This window comes from Equus caballus, chromosome 10, assembly GCF_041296265.1.
Source record: "Equus caballus isolate H_3958 breed thoroughbred chromosome 10, TB-T2T, whole genome shotgun sequence".
In the NCBI taxonomy this organism is placed as follows: domain Eukaryota; kingdom Metazoa; phylum Chordata; class Mammalia; order Perissodactyla; family Equidae; genus Equus; species Equus caballus.
In genome coordinates this window covers 4,458,587-4,479,790 of record NC_091693.1, presented here as the reverse complement: position 1 = coordinate 4,479,790, position 21,204 = coordinate 4,458,587, and the positions used below count along the sequence as shown (strand labels likewise).

The following is a 21,204-nucleotide window of genomic DNA, read 5'->3' as shown; positions in this document are numbered from 1 at the left end:
GTGATGGAAATTTACATTATTTCTAATATTTGACTTTTAGAAATAATGCTGCAATGAATATCCATGAACATATGTAATTGCTATATTCTGTGTGTGTCTGTGTGTGTGTGTATAATTGTACGTTTCTGTAGATTAGATGTCTAGAAGTGGAATGTGTGGGTCAGAGGGCATGTATTTTACACTTGCATAGGTAATGGCTAATTTGCCCTGTAAAATTCATGGTATCTTTGGAATTGTATTCGTTTGTTACAATGAGAATATGCCAGGTAACTGGTCCGCTAGAAAGGGCTGCAGATTCTTTTGTTCTTTTAGAAATTGTGTTCTAGACAGGGATTAACAAACTGTAGCCTGTCGATCAAATGTGGTTGGCAGCCTGTTTTTGTATGGTCCGTGAACTAAGAATGATTTTTACATTTTTAAGGGTTTGTGGGGGAAAAAAATCAAATAGGAATATGCAACAGAGACTGTCTGTGGCCCACAAAGCCTAAATATTTACTATATGGCTCATTACGGGAAAAGTCTACTGACCACTATCCTAGAGCAACCTTTCTGAGGTTTGCTGTGCATTTGAATCCTGGGACACTGGCTTCCCAGATCGAGAGTGGAGCTACTTCTCTAACAAGGTCCCACGGGATGCTGCTGCTGCTGGTCCCCAGACCACACCTTGAGCAACAAGGGTTAAGAACCGCATCGTCCAAAAACTAGCACTTGAAATGTGGCTAGTGCAACTAAGGAACTACATTTTAAATTATTTCATTTTAATTAATTTATGTTTAAAACGTATAACTAATACTTGGTTCAGTGATTGGAAAACTTTTAAATATGTTGTATGTGAAGCTGTTTTTTGACTGTCAATTTTATGAAATTTAAATGCAGATCAGTTATTTCCAATAAAAACTTAGTGTCCAAATTGAGATGTGTTCTAAGTACAAAATGCACACCAGATTTTGAATACTTTGAACAAAATAGACTATAAAATTTCACAATATATACATACATCATATCACTATGATGTACATCTTAAACTTATATGGTGTTATATGCCAGTTATATCTCAATAAAACCGAGGAGAAAAAGACTGTAAAATACCTCAGTATTAATCTTTTATATTAATCACATGTTGAAATATTTTTATATATTTGGTTAGATTAAAATTGATTAATTTCAATTGCTTTTTCTTTTTACTTTTTAAAGGCAGCCATCAGAAAAATTTAAATTACAAATGTGGCTCCTGTCCTCTTTCTAGCACTGGTCTGGAGTGGCCCAGGCCGGTGTTCCTGAATGCACTCATTGGCCAAAGGAACTGGGTTCTATCAGCCAAGGTGTGGGTGGCACAACGGGAGAAGCTAGCTCATGGAAAGTGTTGTAAAGAGTAAAGTAATTTGTTGATGAAAATTATCCGTTTGTCTAGAGATTCTCAGGTGGACAAGGAACTCTGTACCCCAGCCCCCCAGAATCTGTCTTTCTCTCCAACGGCATAATATTCTCACCCTTCATGGCACTGAGGCTATAAGGCTGTGCGTCTTGGTGTATTCTCCTTTGCACGATGGGTGGACTCTAGACCATCTTGGAAACACCAAGCATAGTGAGTGTTGAATAAAGTGATGAAAGATCAGAGTGAGTTGAAGGGGCCTTGCCTGAAGCCAGGAGAATACAGCAAATGTTCACTAAGAATGACTACAACCAGAAGATTTGAAGAACTTTGAAAGCAAATATCTATAAGCAAACCAAAAAAGGGGTAAAAAGGAGAAGAAACAACAGGAGGGGATTCTGAAGAATAGATTCTACCAACAACCCAGAATCTTCTCTGGGATAAGCCCAATTTTAATTGATGAGATAAATGCATGCTTATCATAATCGGAGTCCAGCCATAATCCAGTCCACAGATGTTTGGCTTAAAGACCATCTAAGTTCTGAAGCCTGAGGGACTAAAATCAAATGTGGTAATGACAGAAAAGGAAAATGAAAACATTTTATAGTTACTCTTCTAATTCTGTTTCTTCTACCTTCTTTCCCTAAAATATCTATTTATAAGTGTTCTTTAAAAAATGCACGAAGCTCAAACAATTATTGTTCTTGGGAAAATGTATGAGAAGAATGCTTCACGTTACAGAACTTTTCCTTGCTGGGTGTTCACATTAGGCTCTCACACAGGGGAGTCTCTGAACAGAGCATCACTTACCCAGAAGAGAATCCCGTTGTCATGATGACCACTCACTAAAGAACAGTCAGACACAAAGATGACAAAACTTTGATGTTCTGAATAAGTTAGTAGGAAAATATAACTTGATTTGCCAAAAGAAAGTTACTTACATACGGAGTCCAAACATTTATCGATTACGTAAAGTGAAGTAAACCGAAATTGCGGTAAAAATGGATAGGGGAGATTTTTACTCTTCTGTGCACTGTCCATTCTCCAAAAGGTCTGGGTGGACAGAGAGGTGCCAGCACAGAGGGTGACAGTGTTTTAGGGATTAGTAAAAACTACTTAAATTAAAGCCACATCTGAAACTACATAAGACAAATTAAGTTCACAAGACACTAAGCTAGAAGATGCTGCCTAGGAGAAGAATTGTGGGTCTTTGGGGTGGACTCTGCTCATCCTTGTTATCCCTTGTTTTTCTTTTGATAATATACAAGATTCTTCTTTGGGGGACCAGACTGGCCTGGCCAAATCAGAGTCATAGTGATGAGCTGAACATGTACATGACCCAGGCTAGAGCAACTGACATTCTCTCTTGGGAATTTGAATGGTGATGGGGTAACAAGGGCGGAGAATGGTTGTGGCTGATTCCTCTCAACAGCAGCAGCACCCTGAAGAGATCGTCAACCGGCTCCTGCTCTTGGAGCCCTGGGGTTGCCCTGCTTGCTGGTCTTTACCAGGTTGTTCTATTTTTCCTTAGATTCTCTGCGCTTCTCCAAATCCTTCTAATAGATTATTTGGTTTAAGGTAACCACACTCAGTTTCTGTTGCTTATAAACAAAGACACTGCTGCACTCGGACTGACACAACAGGAAAATACATTAAGAGGTAATTTAGCCCGTCTCTAGATTATCATTAGGCAGAATTAGATATAAATGATCTCAGAATGGTAAAATCTGGCCTAGAAATAGTGCATGCCACAGTGTCACCTATTAAGAAACTGAGTGTACCTGCCAAGAATTTCTTCCTTACGTCTAATTTAAAGTTCTCAGTTTTTGAACTGTATCCATTTACTGCTGTTATCTCATTACGTATTTCTGAAATGCTTACTAGGTAACAAAATGTTGATGCAGAGTGGTGATTGCACAGGCATTCATTATACTATTTTCTCCATTTTTGTCAAGTTTGAAAATATCTATGTTGTTCTTTTGTGAATGCCTATTATGTGTATAACATGGTGACAGTGTTGTGGGAAGTATGAGACAAGGTCCTACCTTCAAGGAATGCATAAGGTAAAAGAATGAACAGAACATCCTAGGCCCATGAAGAAACGCTTTTGTGAGCACAGGCCTGGAACAAGGGTCCCTCAGATATGGATGAAAATCTCGGAGGAACTTATCCTGGCTTGAGGGAGCCAAATGAGCACACAAATAATAAAGATGAGTGAGGTCCGTGGGGTGGGTACCAGGGCTGTGTGTCCTCCACTCGCAAGGCTCCAACTCTGACACCCATCAGAGGAGGTGCTGCTTTTGTTAAGTTAATTGAGGGTGGCCCAGCCAGCTGGCTGCTGGGACAACAATCATGAAAGGACAAATGGAGATAGAGAAATGGATTTACTAGAACACCTCTGGGCAGGGGCTGGGCAGGGGGAGGTGCTCTGAATGTCCATATAGGGAATCCATTGATAAGCTGCTTGGGTTGGGGAAGAGACCTCCAAAGGGCGTGCCCTGGTAAGAGTGAGTGACAGATAATCGGCCTTCCAAGGCGCATGGGTCCCGTAACCTACAGGACTAGCATAGCCTGGTGTTGAGAGCCAGCACTGTCATCAGGTGACCTAGATTTGGATCCTGGCTCCACTGCTTCTCGTCTTTTTTAATTTTTCAAAGAACGTTTGATTGTGGTAATATACACATCACATCAAATTTACCGTTTTTAAGTGCACAGTTCTGTAGCGGTAAGTACATTCACACTGTTGTGCAACCAATCTCCAGAACTCTTTTCTTCTTGCAAAACTGAAACTCTATACCCATTAAACAGCAGCTCTCCATTTCCCCTTCCCTGGTCCCCGGCAACTAATTATTCTACTTTCTATTTTTATAAATTTGGCTACTCTAGTTACCTCATCTAGGTGGAATCATGCAGTATCTGTCTTTCTGTGACTGGCTCCTTTCACTTGGTATAATGTCCTCAAGGTTCATCCAGCTTACAGCATATGTCAGAATTTCCTTCCTCTTTGAGGCTGAGTAATATTCCACTGTAGGGATACACCACATTTTGTTCATCCATTCATCCATCAATGGATACTTGGGTTGCTTCACTTTCGGCTATTGTGAATAACGTTGCTATGAACATGCGTGTAGACACATCTCCTTGAGACCGTGCTTTCAATTCTTTCGGTTCTGTACCCAAAAGTGGAATTGCTGGATCATATGGTAATTCTATTTTTAACTTTTTGAGGAACCACCACACTGCTTTCCACAGCAGCTGTACCATTGTGCATTTCTACCAGAAATGTATGAGTGTTCCAGTTTCTCCACATCCTCAACTGCACTTGTTATTTTCCTTTTCAAAATTATGATAGCCATCCTAATAGGGTGAGTTTGGATGTTTTAAGACTGCCATCTGATTTGGAAAATGTAACTCTATCAGCTGTGGCAGAGGTACTGAAAGTGGCCTTGGTTGGTGGCAGGAATTGAAGAGGTCCCTGCAGGAGAGGGTCACAAACCAGCCGGTGCCGGAGAACCCGAAAAAGCCAGCGAGAGCCATGGCTGCCCAGATGAGGGAAGTACAATGGAGCCACACCCAGAAAACTGTGCTTTGCTGGGGCTGCTTTCTACCACAAGTACGTAGAGAAAAGGCCAGCAGAGTGCAAAGAGGAACCAAAGTTATTAAAAGAATGGAGGAATTGGTCCACAGCAAAGACTGAAGCTCCGAGGGACAGTTCGGGTCATCAGTGTCTGCTGCTTACAATGACAGGATGAGCAAAACCAGCAAGGGAATTCTTTTTTGAAGAAAAGGATATTTTAAGTAGGGTAAATATGTCAGCAATATTGCAGACACTTAAAAAGGAGGATCTGGGTTCATTATTAGATGAAAAATATTAAGATAAAGCTATACAAAATGAGGAATAGTTTTACCAGAAAGTGAGGAGGTGCTATTTTTGGAAATCCCTCTGCTGAAAGCAGCTTGTCTTATTGGAGGGAAAGTTCACTCTTTCTACAGATCAATCAAGTAACAGAACAGTGTTCAGTCTCTGGCTTCTTTGATATATTTTTTTAAAACTTTGTCATTCAAAGAGAATATTTCCCTATTCCCAACTGATTTCAGGAAACCTTCAAAATTCAAATTCAGCGTGTCTGAAATCAAACTCATACTCTTCCTGCCCTCCCACCTCACGTCTTTAAGAAATCCCCCTGTCCCCCGTGGCTTGCCCTGCCGAGGTGCGTGGCTGCCAGGCCGCCCCCGATGCCCTCTGAAATCGCCTTCGCTTCTCTTCGTCTTCACTCACCCAGTCGATGGTTTCTTCTTCTGAACTGCTTTCTGAATCTGCCTCCTCCCTTCATTCTCCGCCTCCCCAGATCGGATCCTCGCCCCAGCCTTGCCTGTATAGCAGCAACTTCCTCACCCACGGAGACTCCCTTTCAGCTTCCATCCTCGCCGCCTCTCCAGCCCCGCACCCACCTCCAGCTCTCCCAGGCCCAAGCCTACCCACTGCCCTTGCTCCACAGCTGGTCAAGCCCCAGAGCCATCCAGGACTCCTGGTTTCTGGAAGAACAGTCTGAAAACCTGAAAATGGCCTTCAAGGCGAGTTGACCTCCATCCCGTGAACAAACGCTGCTTCCAGAACTCACCATACGTGTTTTGAAAAGAATATGTTATTGGCAAAACAATATTAAAATAGCATCAAAAATTCAAGGCAAAAACTCCCCACAATCGCATCAGCTATTTAAATCAACACTTCTGTACATCCACGGCGTCCATACGCTCAGTCCACATTTACAGATTTGCACTAATAGCGAGAGAATTCTGTCTTTCTTTTTTACTTAACATGATATCATGAATAATTTTGCGCTTTGTTACAATATGTTTCTAATCTCCCCTCTGACTTTTGCCATTGCAAGCAGTGCTAAAATGCCATCTTGGGGTAAATGCACTCATAGGCTGGTAATTTTTAGTGTATCTATAAGATAGATCCCCAACAGTGTCATTTCTGGGTCAAGGGGAACAAGTATTTTAATTTGGACCTGGCTAGATTATTTTCCCAAAACATTGCTGCAATTCATATTTCTACCAACAATGTACAAGAGTGTCTTATTTTATGTATCTTTACGAGCCACTCTTTCATTTTTGCCAACGTGATGAATTTTTTAAAAAAAAGAAAAGTACTTCAGTTTCTTCACATATTTATTGGCTCTTTGAGTTTCTCTTCCTGTGAAAAATCTGCTAAATCCCTTCCCATTTTTCTATTGGATTGTTTGTGTTTTTCTTTCTCAGTGGGGAATTTTTGTGTATTGAGGATTTTAACCTTTCATCTGCCGTGTTTGCAAATACTTTCCCATCAGAGATTTTCTGCCCTCTTTAGTGCTGAGCCTGAAAACTAAATACTCTTCTTCATGTCACAGGAGAATGCATCCAATTTGCTGCCTCCTTGGGCACCTTGCATCATTGTGCATCTCCTCCTCAACTGATTAATTCCCTGAAAATGGAACGATGGCTAAGTGTCTTTGCTGGTGTGAAAGGCTAGAAATGAAAGGCCAGAGTCCCTGAAAGAATGAAGGTGTGCAGGGTGGGGCTGGAGAATGGCATAAGATGTAATTAAAGAGCAGGAGCTGGATCATGCAGGCCTTGTAAGATTTACTTTAAGTGCAAAGGGAAGGTATGATCTGGATTATGTTTTTGAAAGGATGCCTATAGCTGCTGGATGCAAAATGCCTTGTAAGGGAGCAGGATTGGAAGCATGGAGTCCAATTAGGACAATATTATTGTGGTCTGGGTGAGAAACAGTGATGTTTGGACTAAGGTACTGGCTGAAGGTACAAGGAGAGGTTGATAGATAAATTTTGAGCCATAATGAAGGGTTAACACAGCCAACAGATTATGCTGAGAAGTTCGACACGGAGCAGTGAGAGAGAAAGAGATGTAGAGATTGACTCCTGGGATCCGGCTTAAATAAGCGGACAGGAGGAGCAGACTGGGAAGGGAGTTCAGAGGGAAAACAAGATTCAGTCTTAGACTTGTCCACTCTGAGATACCTGTGAAACAACCAGATGGAGAGGCGAGATGTTAGAGGATGGATCTCAGACTTGGCATCTGGGTTAGAGACACGAATTTGGAACTAAACAGCAAATAGACGGCATTTAACACCAGGGGAGAGGATGAGATCCCCCAGGAAAAGAGCTTAGTGAGAGAAGAGAAGATGGCTGAGGCCTGAACCTGAGAGACGAGGAGGCGATCAAGGAGACTGAGAAGCAGCAGATTGAAGAGAGGAAAGTCTTCCAACAAGGAGAGAGCGTGAAACGCTCCTGAGGAGGAAAATGAGGTGAGACTGAGGGGTGACTGCTGAATCTGGGAGCCTGGTAGGCGCCTTCCCAAGAGCTGTTTCAGTATTATGCTCGGGGCGTGGGAAGTAGACTGGACTGAGTTGGAAAATTAATGAAAGGCGAGAAAGTGAAGATGGTGTATGGTGACAACTCTGTCAAGAAACTTCTAGATGAATAAAGAGTTGAGAAATAGGGAAGTGGGTGGAAAGGGTGTGGAGTCAAGAGAGAGATGCTTTGTTTTCTTAAGTGGGGGACGCTGGAGCATGGCTGGATGCTGATGGGGTGGGGCCCTGAGAAGGTGAGAGGAATGGGTGCAGAGCATGAGGGAAAGGCTTGACCTGGGGCAGAGGGAGGTCACCTCCTTTGTCACATTAGAAGGGACAACGGAGGAGATGGGTGCAGATGTAGGAGGCCTGTAGATTCTGTGGTAGGAAGGTGAGAGGGGTCTCGTCTGGTGAGAGCAGAGTTGCGGTGCCAGGAAAGTTAAGAGGCAGGAAGGGAAGCTGGAGGGGAACAGAGAGAGAGAAATACTTACAGTGGGAGAAAGAAAAGGATCTTTAGATTACTAAGAAGAGTGAAGGCAAAGCCCATCTCCTGAACCTGCAGAGTACTGAAAATAGAGAGAAAATCCTCCAAGACAGAGAGAGAGATTGAGAGAGAACCAGATTACCCACAGTGGAATGCTAGTCACATTAGCATTGTTTCTCTCACTGGCAACACTGGATGCTACAAGATAATGGGACACCACACAGATAGTTCTAAAGAAATTTAATTTTTGAACCCAGAACTCTATACCCAGTCAGAGTAGCCTTCAAATAGAACGCACAAAATAAAAACATTGTCAGTCATCCAAAGATACATAAAGTTTACACTCACAGACATCCCTGAATAATTTACTAGAAGATGAATTCTGGCAAGTCAGAAAATGAATCCACGAGAAAGACACATGATGCTAAAAACGGTGACAAGCAAAGAAATGGGGTTAGAGGGTGCCTTTATAATGAAGTATAAATAATTACTGGCTATTTTTTTTGAAGGCAGTCTGAAACTCAAGTTCAAATGATGTAAACATGAGAGATGGTGGGAGAGAGAGGGAGGAAGGAAATGAAAGCCCAGTAAGTTCTTCATCTTATTCAGGGGAGGAAATAGGTACTGATTACTTCTAGATATTGATACAAAAATGCATGTTAAAAATGTGATCATAATCCTGGAAGAATAGATGATGTGTAAATTCTATATATTCTAATTCCCACAGGGAAAAGAATGGAGCAAAGAGAAACCTATTAATTCAAAGAAAGTAATAGACTTAAAAAATTTTAAAAAGAAAGACAAGAAAAAAGAAATAATTCTATTCAGAAATGGAAATATAAAATCCAAAAGAAGATGGTATAAATAGTTCTAAACATATTTCATTGAGGAAAGTGGAAGAATGAGTTACTAGAAAAACATAATAAAATTTCTGAGCAAAGTTGTCTCCCCTTTTCCATCCCAGTTGGAAGGCGTGGAGGAACACTATAAAACTATCTTTATCAATAAATAGACTAGTTACTATGACTGCGTAATAAATCACCCCAAGACTTAGTGGTGTAAAACAACTCTTTGTGGAGTCTATGGAGCAGGAGTTGGGACAGGATACAGTGGAGATGGCCAGTCTTTGCTCCCGGTGTTGGGGCCTCAGTTGGAGGGCTCAAGAGCTGGGTCCCTCACACGTCTGGCAGCTGGTGCTGGCTGTTGACTGGGGGCTTTGACTCGTTTCTTCTCCATGTGGGCCTCTCCATGTGGACTGAGGCTGGGCCTCTACGCGTGGCCTGGGCTTCCTCACAACATGGTGGCTGGGTGCCAAGGGAAAGCATCCCAACAGAAAAAGAGCCAAGTGCAAGCTGGACATCACACACCGTCACTTCTTTCTGCTTGTTAGAGGTGAGACACTAAGGCCAACGCCTGTTCCAGGGGAGGAGAATCAGGCTCCACCTTTTGTGAGAGAAGGGTCAAAGAATTTGCGGACATGTTTTAAAACCACCATAATAACCAAGTGGGATTCTTTATGATAAAATTAAAAATGTGCTATATAAACAAACTTTAAAATTTTAATTCTATAGCAAAACGTGATAACCAACTAAACAAAGATGATATACAGCTATACAGAGAGACCTTTAAACAAAATTAGTCTCAGTAATTTGTCATTAACAAACTCTTTAAGTTTTGAAAGTTCCCTTCATTCCAGCTCTCAGATCAGGCAAATCTGTCAGAACTACCATCAAGAAAATCTAGCTATTTGCTATTTACAGAAGACATAGGCAAAACAAAATCCAAGGATAAATCAAAGGGATAAAAATTGTTTTTAAAGGGATGTAAAGAAACATACCAGATATCCTAAGAAAAATAACTCAGGGTGAAAACCTTAGGGAATTTCAAATTCATTAATGATATAGGTAATCAAGAAAATAGAAGTTAAAGCAACAATGAAATGGCAAACACACAAAATGTGAAAGCCCTAATGATGTCCATTCTTTGCATGGATGTAGGGAAAAGTATTCACTGTTGGTGGGTATGTGAAGTTGTACAGCGTTTTTAGAGGACAATTTGCAGTATCCGTCAAATTGTAAATCCACACCCTTTGACTCATCAACTCCACTATTAAGTATTCAGCCTACAAACATCTTTACTAACGTGATACTATGTAAATTCTACGCAGTATTTTTTAAAAGGAAGATCTATACCCAACGATATGGAAGGATTTCCAAAACAATGTTAAACGAAAAAAGCAAGCAGCACAACAATACATACAGCGTGAACCCTCTTACTTTTTAAATTGCAGAACTAGATTACGTATCTACATCCTGTTCGTGTTCATACGTATGCAAAGACGAAGAAAAATGTGAAGAAAGATTTGCTTTCAACTGAAAACTGGAACTTCCTCTCAGGACTGCTGTAGGATTAGAAGTTCGGGATAAGGAGGTAATTTACAATTTTTTCCTCTACATCTTGTTATATTTTGGATTTCCTAAAAGTAAAATATACATAGATTAGCTATATAATTTTTAAAATTAAAAATAAAGTGAACTTTTTTGTTGTTTTGTAATTTTATTCTTATCTGCTTTATTGAGACATAATTCCTGTACCATACAATTCATTCATTTAAAGTGTACAATGTAATGATTTTTGGTATATTCATAGAGTTGTACAACCATCACCACAATCAATGTGGGAACATTTTCTTCACCCTCAAAAAAAGCCATGTGCCTTTAGCTACCACCCCCTCCCACCCTCCCTGTCCTAGGCAACCACAAATCCACTTTTTGTCTCCATAGAATTGCCTATTCTGGACACTTCATGTAAATGGAATCATATAGTATGTCATCTTTTGTAACTGGCTTCTTTCGCTTAGCAAAATGTTTTCAACGTTCATCTGTATTGTAGCATGTCTCAATACTTCATTCCTTTTTATGGCCAAATAATATTTCATTGTATGGATATACCACGTTTTGTTTATCCATTCAGTAGGAGGTGGGCATTTAGGTTGGTTCTACCTTTTGGTTACTATAAACCTGCTATGAAAATTCATGTACAAGTTTTTGTGTGGACATAGGTTTTCATTTCTCTTGGGTATATACCAAAGTTTGGAATTGCTGGGTCAAATGGTAGACCTACGTTTAACTTTTTGAAGAACTGCCAGGCTGTTTTCCGAATCAGCTACACCGTTTCACATTCCCACTCACAGTGTATGAGTGTTCCATTCTCCGCATCCTCACCAACATTTACTGTCTGTCTTTTCGATTACAGCCATTTTAGAGAGTGTGAGGTGGTATCTCGTTGAGCTTTTGATTTGTGTTTCTCTGATAACTAATGATCTTGAGCATCTTTTCATGTATTTATTGGCTACTTGTATATCTTCTTTGGAGAAATATTTGTTCAGATCCTTAGCCCATTTTTAATTGGATTAATTTTATTGTTGAGTTGTGAGAGTTCTTTCTATATTCTAGAAACAAGTCCCTTATCAGATATATGATTTGCCCGTATTTTCTCCCATTGTGTAGGTGGTCTTTTCACTTTCTTAATGGTGTTCTTTGAAGCGCTAAAGTTTTTAATTTTGATCAAGTCAAATTTATCAATTTTTTCTTTTGTTGGTTGTGCTTTTGGTGCCGTATCTTAGAAATCATTGTCTAATCCAAGGTAACGAAAATTGTCCAATATGTTTTCTTCTAAGAGTTTTACAGTTTTTACATTTAGGTATTTGATTCATTTTGAGTTAGTATTTGTATATAGTGTGAAATAGGGGTCCAACTTCATTCTTTCACATATTCCAGTTGCCCCAGCACAATTTTTTGAAGAGACTATTCTTTCCCCTACTGAAGACTTGACACCCTTGTCAAAAAATTGACTTGCCATACATATATGGGTTTATTTCTGGGCTCTCAATTCCATTCTATTGACTTACGTCTATCCTTACACCAGCATCACACACTGTCTCAGTTACTTTTGCTTTGTAATAAGTTTTGAAATCACAGAGTGTAAGTCTTCCAAACATTGTTGTTCTTTTCAAGATTGTTTTGGCTCTTCTGCGTTCCTTGAGTTTATATGAATTTTAGGATCAGCATGTCAGTTCCTACAAAGAAGCCAGTTGAGATTCTGATAGGGATGGCATTGAACAAAACAAACTTTTAAAATGGTAGCTATTGTTATGTTGTTATTATTATTTTATGGGAATGAAGTAGCATTCACCAAGTGGTTTCACAACATTCAACTTCAAGAGTCAATAGATGTCAGTGTGTGTCATCATCTGGATCCAGAATTGCCAAATTCTTAGTATATTGCTTCCTATGGAACTTTCAAAATCATGCTCTCTTCTCCATCTCGGTTCTTCTCTTCCAGTTCAGGCCTCCAGCCTTTCTAATCTGCTTTACTGAAGCATCTTCCAGGAATCACTGCCTTTGATCTGGTCACCTCTAAACCATCCTCCAACGTGAAGTTAGGATCATCTCTCTAAAGCCCAAACATGATCCTGTCTGCTCCTTTTGAAAAACACTTCAATGACATTGATGGCCATCAAGATAAAGTTCAAATTTCTTAGTATACTTATAAGGCTCTTCTAACTCTGATTTCTACTCACCTGTTGCTTATCTCCCATCCCTCCTCAGTAATAGCAACCCAATTCTGCATTTCAAGTGCACCAAAAATCTGCAGTCACAGAACATACCAGGCATCTTTATGCCTCCCTGCACTGGCACACATGTGACTTTAGTCTGGAATGCCTTCCCTTCTCATCTCTCTGGAAAACTCTAACTTATCTTTCAGAACTTAGCTCAAATATCATTTCCACTCTTTTGTTGTTGATGATGATGACAGAACAGGCATTTGGTATTAAACTTGAATCCAGAAGAAGTATATAAAATTGAAATAAAAAGTAAATCCTCTCCAACTCGCAACCTTCAGTCACACTCTTTTGTTCTATCAATTTTTGCTTTAGTATTTTGAGGCTCTGTTATTAGGTGCATACACACTTGTGATTATCATATCTTCATAATGTGTTGACTTTTTATCGTTATGAAACATCCCCTTTTCTGGTAATACTCTTTGCCTTGAATAGTATTTTATTGATATTTTCACAGCCATTCTAGCCTTCTTATGCTTAAGGTTTACATGGTATGTCTTTTCCCATCCATTGACTTTCAACCTATATGAGTCTTTATATTCAAAGTACATTTCTTATAGACAGCATATAATTGGGCCTTGCACTTTTATCCATTCTGGCAACTTCTGCCTTTTAGTTAGAATGTTAGTCCTTTTTATTTAATATACTTATTTATATAGTTAGATTTAAGCTTATAATTTTATTTGTTTTCTGTTTGTCCCTTCTGTTTTTTCTTTTGTTTCTCTTTCTTCCTTTTGATTAACTGATATGTTTTAAAATTCCATTTTAACTTGTCTATTGGTTTTGTAGCTATATCTCTTTGCCTTATTTTTTGGTTGTTGCTCTAGGATTACAATATATATCCTTAATTTTTCAGTCTGCTACAAGTTTCTATTACAGCACTTCACGTAAAATGTAGAAAGCTTGCAACAATATCGGTCCATTTATGACCCGTTCTTCATGTTATAGTTAATATTACATTCACATACATTATAAACTCCATAATTCTATGTTATAATTTTTTTGCTTAACAATTATTTAACAATTGCTTGAGAGTTATTTGTATTTTACAGAAATTAAGAAGACGAAAACAGTCTTTGATAGTTATCCACATATTTACCATTTCCGATGATCTTCATTCCATCCATAGGCCTAAGTTTTCATCTGGTGTCGTTTCCTTTCAGTCTGAAGAACTTCCTTTAGCATTTTTTGTAATGCAGATCTGCTGCTGACAAATTCTCTTAGCTTTTCTTTAATCCAAAAAAAGATCTTTCTTCCACCTTTATTCTTGAAGGATATGTTCACTAGATACAGAATTCTGAGTAGATAGATATTTTTCTCCCAGCTCTTTAAAGATGTTGTTCCACTGTCTTCCCGCCTCCTTTGTTTCTGATAGAAGTTCCAGGTCGTTAGAATCTTTGTTTCCCTATATGCAGTGTGTCATTTTATTTGACTACTTTCAAGATTTTTTTCAATCTAGTTTTCAGCAATTTAACTATAATGTCCCTATAATGTTATTGTTGTTGTTGTCTTCAAAATCCTGCCTGGGAGCTCCTTGAGCTTTTTGAATCTGTAAATTTATGCCTTTACCAAATTTAGCCATTTCTTCAAACAACTTCTCCAAACATTTTCTATCCCATTTTTTCTCTCCTCTCCTTCTAAGACTCAAATTACATGTATGTTAAGCCTTTTGATATTGTCCCACAGGTCCTTGAGGCACTGCACATTTTTTTCAGTCTTTTTTTTTTAATGTGTATTGTTCTTCAGAATGGATAATTTCTATTGATCTAACTTTAATTTCACTGAATCTTTCTTCTGTCATTTCTCTTCTGCTCCTAAGTGAATTTTTAGATTACTAATATTGAAATTTTCATTTCTAATATTGACTTTTTCATTTTTAGAATTTCTATTTGATTATTATAATTTCTATTCTGCTGAGGTTTTCTATCGTTTTATTTATGGCAAACGTATTTTCTTTACATCCTTGGGTGTAGTTATAACAGCCACTTTAAAATTCTTGTCTGTTATTCCAGCATCTGAATCATCTTTAAAGTTGGTCTCCATTGGCTGTCTTTTTTCTTAGAATGGGCAATGTTTTCCTGCTTTTTTGCATGTCAGGGAATTTTGGTTTTATCCTGGACATTATGAATGGTACATTGCCGCGAGTCTCTGGATTCTGTTACGTTCCTCTAAAGAAAATTGATTTAGATTTTAACCTGAAGTTAACTTGACTGAATTCACCCTGAAAACTTTGTCTCCACTGTGGTGAGTGGCAGCTGAAATTTAGGTTCAATTCTTTTTCCTCAGCTGGCTTCTTCGTGTCTGTCCCATGCATGTGCAGTTCAGAGGTCAACCAGAGATGTGACGTGGGCAGAGTTTATGCACAGAATTTGGGCTCTCCCTCTCCTTTCTTGGATCCCCCCCCCCCCCACCACCACTTTCCAGTGAATGTGGCTGCCCTGAACTGTGTCCCCTGGTTCATCAAGCCAATAACATTGCAAGTTTTTATACCAGAATTTTAGTTCCCCTACGTGCACAGACAGAATCTTGCCTTCAGAGTAAATTCTAGTTAAAAAGAAAGAAACTCACTCTGTGATGTCCTTTTCTTCCAAGTGTCAACTTCCCTCCAGTATCTGCCTGCTTTTTTTCATTCTCCAGTATCTTCAGGTAGTTGATTTCTAGATTTCGTTGGGAGTTTACAGTTGGATGTATCATTGGATTTTTGCTGATTGATTCTAAAGAAGTCTATGGCCAGAAAAAAAAAAATGGCTAGGAAACATTGATCTCTTTGTTAAAGGGATTTTTACTTTTACCCCACATAATAAGGAATTTTCTGACTCCCCACATTAATCTTGTTTCATTTCCTCACTGGCGAGCTAATCCTGAACGTTCATCTAAGCATTATTAATTGGTTGTTTTATTTAATCCTCACAACTCCTCTATGGGGAAGACGGCTTTATTATCCCTGTTTTACAGATGAGAAAACTGAGCAAGAGAGGTTAAACCACTTATCCAAGTCAGTGTGCATGAGAGGCATTCAGACCAGCTGCTCCCTCCCCAGTCCATTTTCCTTCTTCATCTGGCTGTGAGACACGGCTTGCAAAGAGGGCAAGGTACCAGGAACAAGGCCACAGCCGGAGGGAGAAGATGGAAGGAGTCCTCTGTGACTTTATTCTTGGCCCAGTCTTCGTTAGTCATCCAAGTCAGGGGCTTATCCCAGCTGGGCATAACCAACAGAGTCCACTCTAACTAGCTGAAGAGAATGAGGTTGAAGAAGGGTTCAGAGGATGTCAGGGAGTTGGTAACATCTCCAGGGGGGCCAGAGGCTCCAGTGCAATGGGGGTGGCCACACAATGCCCACGGCACCCCAGACACTGGCTGCCTCTTGGCTGCCACCCCAGAGTGAAGTCAAGCGACAGCCGCTCCTTTGCAGCTCACACGCACGCCTCAATGGCCCTCGGCAGTGTGTGTGTTGTCAGATCCCTCCTCACGTGCCTCCTCCCCGCTGTGTGGGAGGCTCTGAGGGAGCATTTCTGGCTTCTGCATGGGGAGGTGGGACATTGCCCGACATTGGAAGGGTTTTCAAATGGTGCTGGGCAACGAAAGAATTCAATCAACGCGCACATTCCATGTCAGTGAGCCATTGGGCAGATCCCGCGTGACCTGCTTTTCTTATAATAATTTCTTCCAGTAGGAGGCCAGAACAACCCCTTCCTATGCTGCCTGACTTTGAGTTTCCCTCGTTTAGACAAAAGCCAAACTCTGTAAGCAGACAGTTTTATAGGGGCATGACTCATGCTGGTTTTCCTTTAACTGCTATTGCACCTTGACTGTGATAAAATGACTGCATCTGGAATGTAAGCTAGATTTTCTAATCAATTATAATAAACACTGGATTCTAAAGACATACTTGTTGAAACTCCATTTGTTCAGTGTTACCCTCAATTGTTGGCCAAGTACACGAGGATTTGCAACAGCGCCCCCCTGGCACCCAGGACGCTGCATTGGGATCTGGGCCGTGGGGGGTTATCTAGCCAAAAGGGAGTGTCCGGACAGCTCAATGGATTGTGTGCTTTCCAAGTGACCTTTGGAAAATTGACTGAAAAGATAGAAGCAAAACCAGTTGGAGGGATGGGGAGGGATAACCCTGCCCCACCCGCAGTCCCTGACCTGCTAAATCACTAAGGACAGGAAACTCAATTCCGTATTGGGGGAAACGTGCTCACGTCGTATAAGAGAGTGTTACTGTAACTGAACGGTTTATAGATCTTCTTGGGGACAACAATGAAAATAAAATACTCTTTGGGCTTTTATGGTCGTTGAATTCTCTCCAGCTATATAAGAACTAAACTAACCCCCTTCTCATTCTCCCAAGGCTAGTGTTTTCAGAGCATACTCAGCAATTATGTTTTGGAATTTGGGGAGCAATCTCAATTCCTTATTATTTAATTATTGTTTAATTCTTTAACATGTCTTTGTGCGTGTGTGTGAGGAAGATTGTCACTGAGTTAACGTCTGTGCCAATCTTCCTTCTTTCGCACGTGGATGCCGCCATAGCACGGCTTAATGAGCGGGGTAGGTCTGTTCCCAGGATCCGAGCCCTTGAACTTCTGGCCACTGAAGTGGAAGATGTGAACATAACCACTATGCCACCAGGCTGGCCCCTTTTTTATATATCTTAATGTATAATAAAAATTTCTCACCCATTTGCAAATCCCTTTGTAATTTCTCTGCTTGTGTGTCCTTCCTGAGATGTTCTAGAAAACGATAAGCCTATATTTAGACCTCCTCTTCTTTTTACACTAAGGGAACCTATTCTATGCATTTTCTGTGTTATGTGTATACATATGTACATATTCATGTACATATGTGTATTTCATATGTGTATTTTATATATACATATAAATGAATATATCAGCAGAGCTCTTTCCACATATTTCATACAGATTTTCTTCCTCCTCTTTTTTTTTGAGGAAGTTTAGCCCTGCTAACATCTACTGCCAATCCTCCTCTTTTTGCTGAGAGAGACTGGCCCTGAGCTAATATCCATGCCCATCTTCCTCTATTTTATATGTGGGACGCTGCCACAGCATGGCTCATCAAGCAGTGCATACGTCCACAACTGGGATCTGAACCAGTGAACTCTGGGCTGCCGAAGCGGAACATACGAACTTAACTGCTGCACCACGGGGCCAGTCCCTTCTTCCTCCTTTTTAACAGAGATGCAGAGGATTATTAACCAGCTAAACCATGGTTATTTAACCAGTCTTCTATTAATAGACAGGTATTTAGTTGTTTCCAGTCTTCCGCAATTATAAATAATGTTTTGGTCACTCTCCATGTATGTACCCCTTTGTGCACGTAGGAGAGTCTGTGGGATTAAATTTCTACCAGTAGAACTGCCAGGTGAAAGGCAGAGATGATGCTTTCAAATCAGGCACATATTATTAAACTGTGGTGTCGTTACATAATCCTACTGCTCTGCCCTACCCATTTCCCACTACAGTACATAATCACACGTTTTCACCTTTATCTCTCCGACTGTAGTTTTAATTTGTATATCTTTTATTTAGAGTAATTAGTACTTTTAAATGTTTAAAATCGATTTTCATTTATTGTGTTCTTTTAATAAACTCTCTGGAAATGCCCATTTTTTTGGATTGTGATTCTTTTTCATATTGATTCATAGAAGTTCTTTATATATAAATACATGAGGTTTTCTCATTTAAAATAAAGATGATGTTAAATGTAGGACTAAATGTGATTTAGTGTCTATAACTAGGGATGGCTCTTCATATGAGCAAATTTGCAAATCAGAAAACAGTTCAGGGGCTGGCCCTGTGGCTGAGTGGTTAAGTTCACACTCTGCCTCAGTTCACTGGTTCAGATCCTGGGCAGGGACCTACACACCACTCAACAAGCCATGCTGTGGCAGCATCCCACATAGAAGAACTAGAATAACTTACAACTACATATACAACTATGTACTGGGGCTTTGGGAAGAAAAAAAAGAGGAAAATTGGCAACAGGTGTTAGCCTAGGGCCAATCTTCCTCACAAAAAAGAAAGAAAGAAAATTCATTCTTAGAGCATGTTTCCAGATTTTTTTATTTGGAAAATATGGTCATTAAAAAAAATTTTAAAGTTATTTACAAAACTATGCCACCCATTATGGCATTACATATTTTTACAGTAAATTAAGGTGAATTTATGATATTTTTTATGGTTTGTAAAACTATAAAATTAAGGAAACAAAATATTTTCATAGTTTATAAAAGTAATAAATACATACTTATCTGTTTAAAAAGTCCGATATACATAAGTTAAAAAGTACGAGTGCCCTCTCTTCCTACCGGGGCAACGCCACTGTTAAAAAGTTTGCTGTGTATTCCTTCTAACTTCTTTCTACACACTGACAATATATGTTTACATAGTAATTTCCCCAAAAAGGAGACACTACATGCTCTTCTGCAACTTGCTTTTCTTCAGTTAAGGATTAATCCCAAATGTCAAGAACAGCAGCCTTTGCAATTCGGTTTTTTCACTCTGTAAGCTGACAGTACCTCACCGTGGACCACAGCAGGACCTGCTCGTGGCTTCCTCTGGCAATAACCCAGCCTCGAGTCTTGCGCGAGGATGGAAAAGGCCTTTGGAAACATCACGGAGCGCACTGTGTGCAGCGCGGTTCTCCTGCCGCTTCAATGTCTGCACCTGGGGGACGTCTCACACAAGTACCGAGGGGCTTAGACCCAGCGGGGCTGAGGATAACCACAAAGAGGGAGGTTAGAATTGAGGCCGTCACGAGCCAGCACCTCAAACTCCTGAGTTTCAAATGATTTCGCTTCTCTCCTCATTTGTTAAGATTTTTTTTAAGATGCACCTTGAGGCATAAATCCTTGGGATTAGGAAGGAGAAGGAACGGGGTCAAAATGGTGAGTGCACAGGAGTGGGGTGGAAGGGGCCGCACCCCATCTCTTGAGTCGTGGGTTCTTCAGGTCCACGTTCTGGAGCAGCCTGACTCCCCCTTGAGCCTGCATCAGGGCAGGCCCACTCTCCCAGGTGGATCTGATGTCCAGACACGTCCAAGGACTCAGTCTTGCCTTCCTGGGGCACCCTTCCAGCGGTGCCCTACAGACAGGGGGTGCTCTGGAGCCCAGGTGGAGGGGGCGCTTCAGGGTTGTCCTGCAGGCTGAGAAGTTTGCATTATACAAATGAGCCCAGTTCGGGAGGCCTCCACTCATCAAGCCTTGTGTCCTGGCTGGGCTGTACCTCTCCAGAGAAAGGGGCCCTTTTTCCTCCCGACAAAGGCACTTTCTACTCAGCCAAGCCCCTGGGGGCCACATCTGCCTAAGGGGGCTTCTTTCAAGTTAGCCCAAAGGCACCATGCAGACTCTCCAGGCCCTGGCAATGCTGCCTGGCACAGCTGCAGGAGGCTCCAGATGGGTCTGCCCTGGGGAGTCCTGACCCAGGGGGTCGGGGCCTTCCCAGCATCCCTTGGGGCCACCCTCAAGCAGCCCTCCTAGGCTTGGGAACAAGTTGAGTTCTGGGAGGGTGGCTGGGGAGCAGTTTTCTTGAATAGAATCCATCCTGTGTTCATTCAACAAATATTTGAGGCTCTACCATATGCCAAGGCCTGTTCTAGCTCTGGAAATAGGCAGAACAGGACAAAGTCCTGTCTTTGTGGAGCTGGCATCCTAGTGGGGAAGCCAGACAGGGAACAAGTAAAATAAGTAAACAAGACCGTTTTCCAGAGAGTGCTATGAGGAAAATGAAAGGCACAATGGCCTAGGGAGTGAGGGGGAGGGGTGCCAGGGTGCAACCCGGACCTAAGAGGAACCTCCTGGGGAAGGTGAGACTCGAATGACAGGAAGGAAGGAGTCGTGCCAGCCTCTGGGAGGGCCACTCCAGGGAGCAAAGCCAGGAGCAGAGCGCAGCGCCCTGAGGCTGGGAGATGCTGGCGTGCCCAAGCACATGGTGGGGAGCAAGAGGGGAGCCGAGAGGCGTCTGAGGTGTAAGGAGAAGTGAGGCCAGACGAGGCAGGGCCTCGCAGCCAGGCTGGGACCCCGTGCACCTTCTTCCACATGCAGTGGGTGGTCTCGGAGGTCAAAGCAGGTGAGGGATGCGACCCCAGCGCGTGTTTAAAGGGTAACTCAGGCTGCTTTGTGGGGAGAGCTGGGGGACAAGGAGGCCAGGAGGACAGCAGCCAGACCAGGTAGAAGCTGCTGCACTGGTCCAGGTGAGAGAGCGAGGCGGGTGGAAGCAGGACGTCTGTGGTGAGATGCACTGGGGATGCTGGCTGACGTGTCCTCCAACGGAAGCAAGGCCTGGGCCTCCAAACAAGGCCGGAAGCAGTGGTGTCACGGCTCTCCTGCGTGCACTGAATGAGTGCTG

At 41.3% G+C, this 21,204-nt stretch overlaps 1 long non-coding RNA gene across 1 annotated transcript; it reads right to left on the bottom strand.

Moving 5' to 3' along the window:
* Positions 1-9,265: 9,265 nt before the first annotated feature.
* Positions 9,266-16,412, bottom strand: LOC111775477 (uncharacterized). The gene is made up of 4 exons (XR_002811183.2): positions 15,932-16,412; positions 15,404-15,559; positions 10,488-10,687; positions 9,266-9,654 (listed from the first exon to the last, which is right to left on the bottom strand). It is a non-coding gene; the product is annotated as an uncharacterized lncRNA (long non-coding RNA).
* Between the last annotated feature and the right edge of the window lie 4,792 nt (positions 16,413-21,204).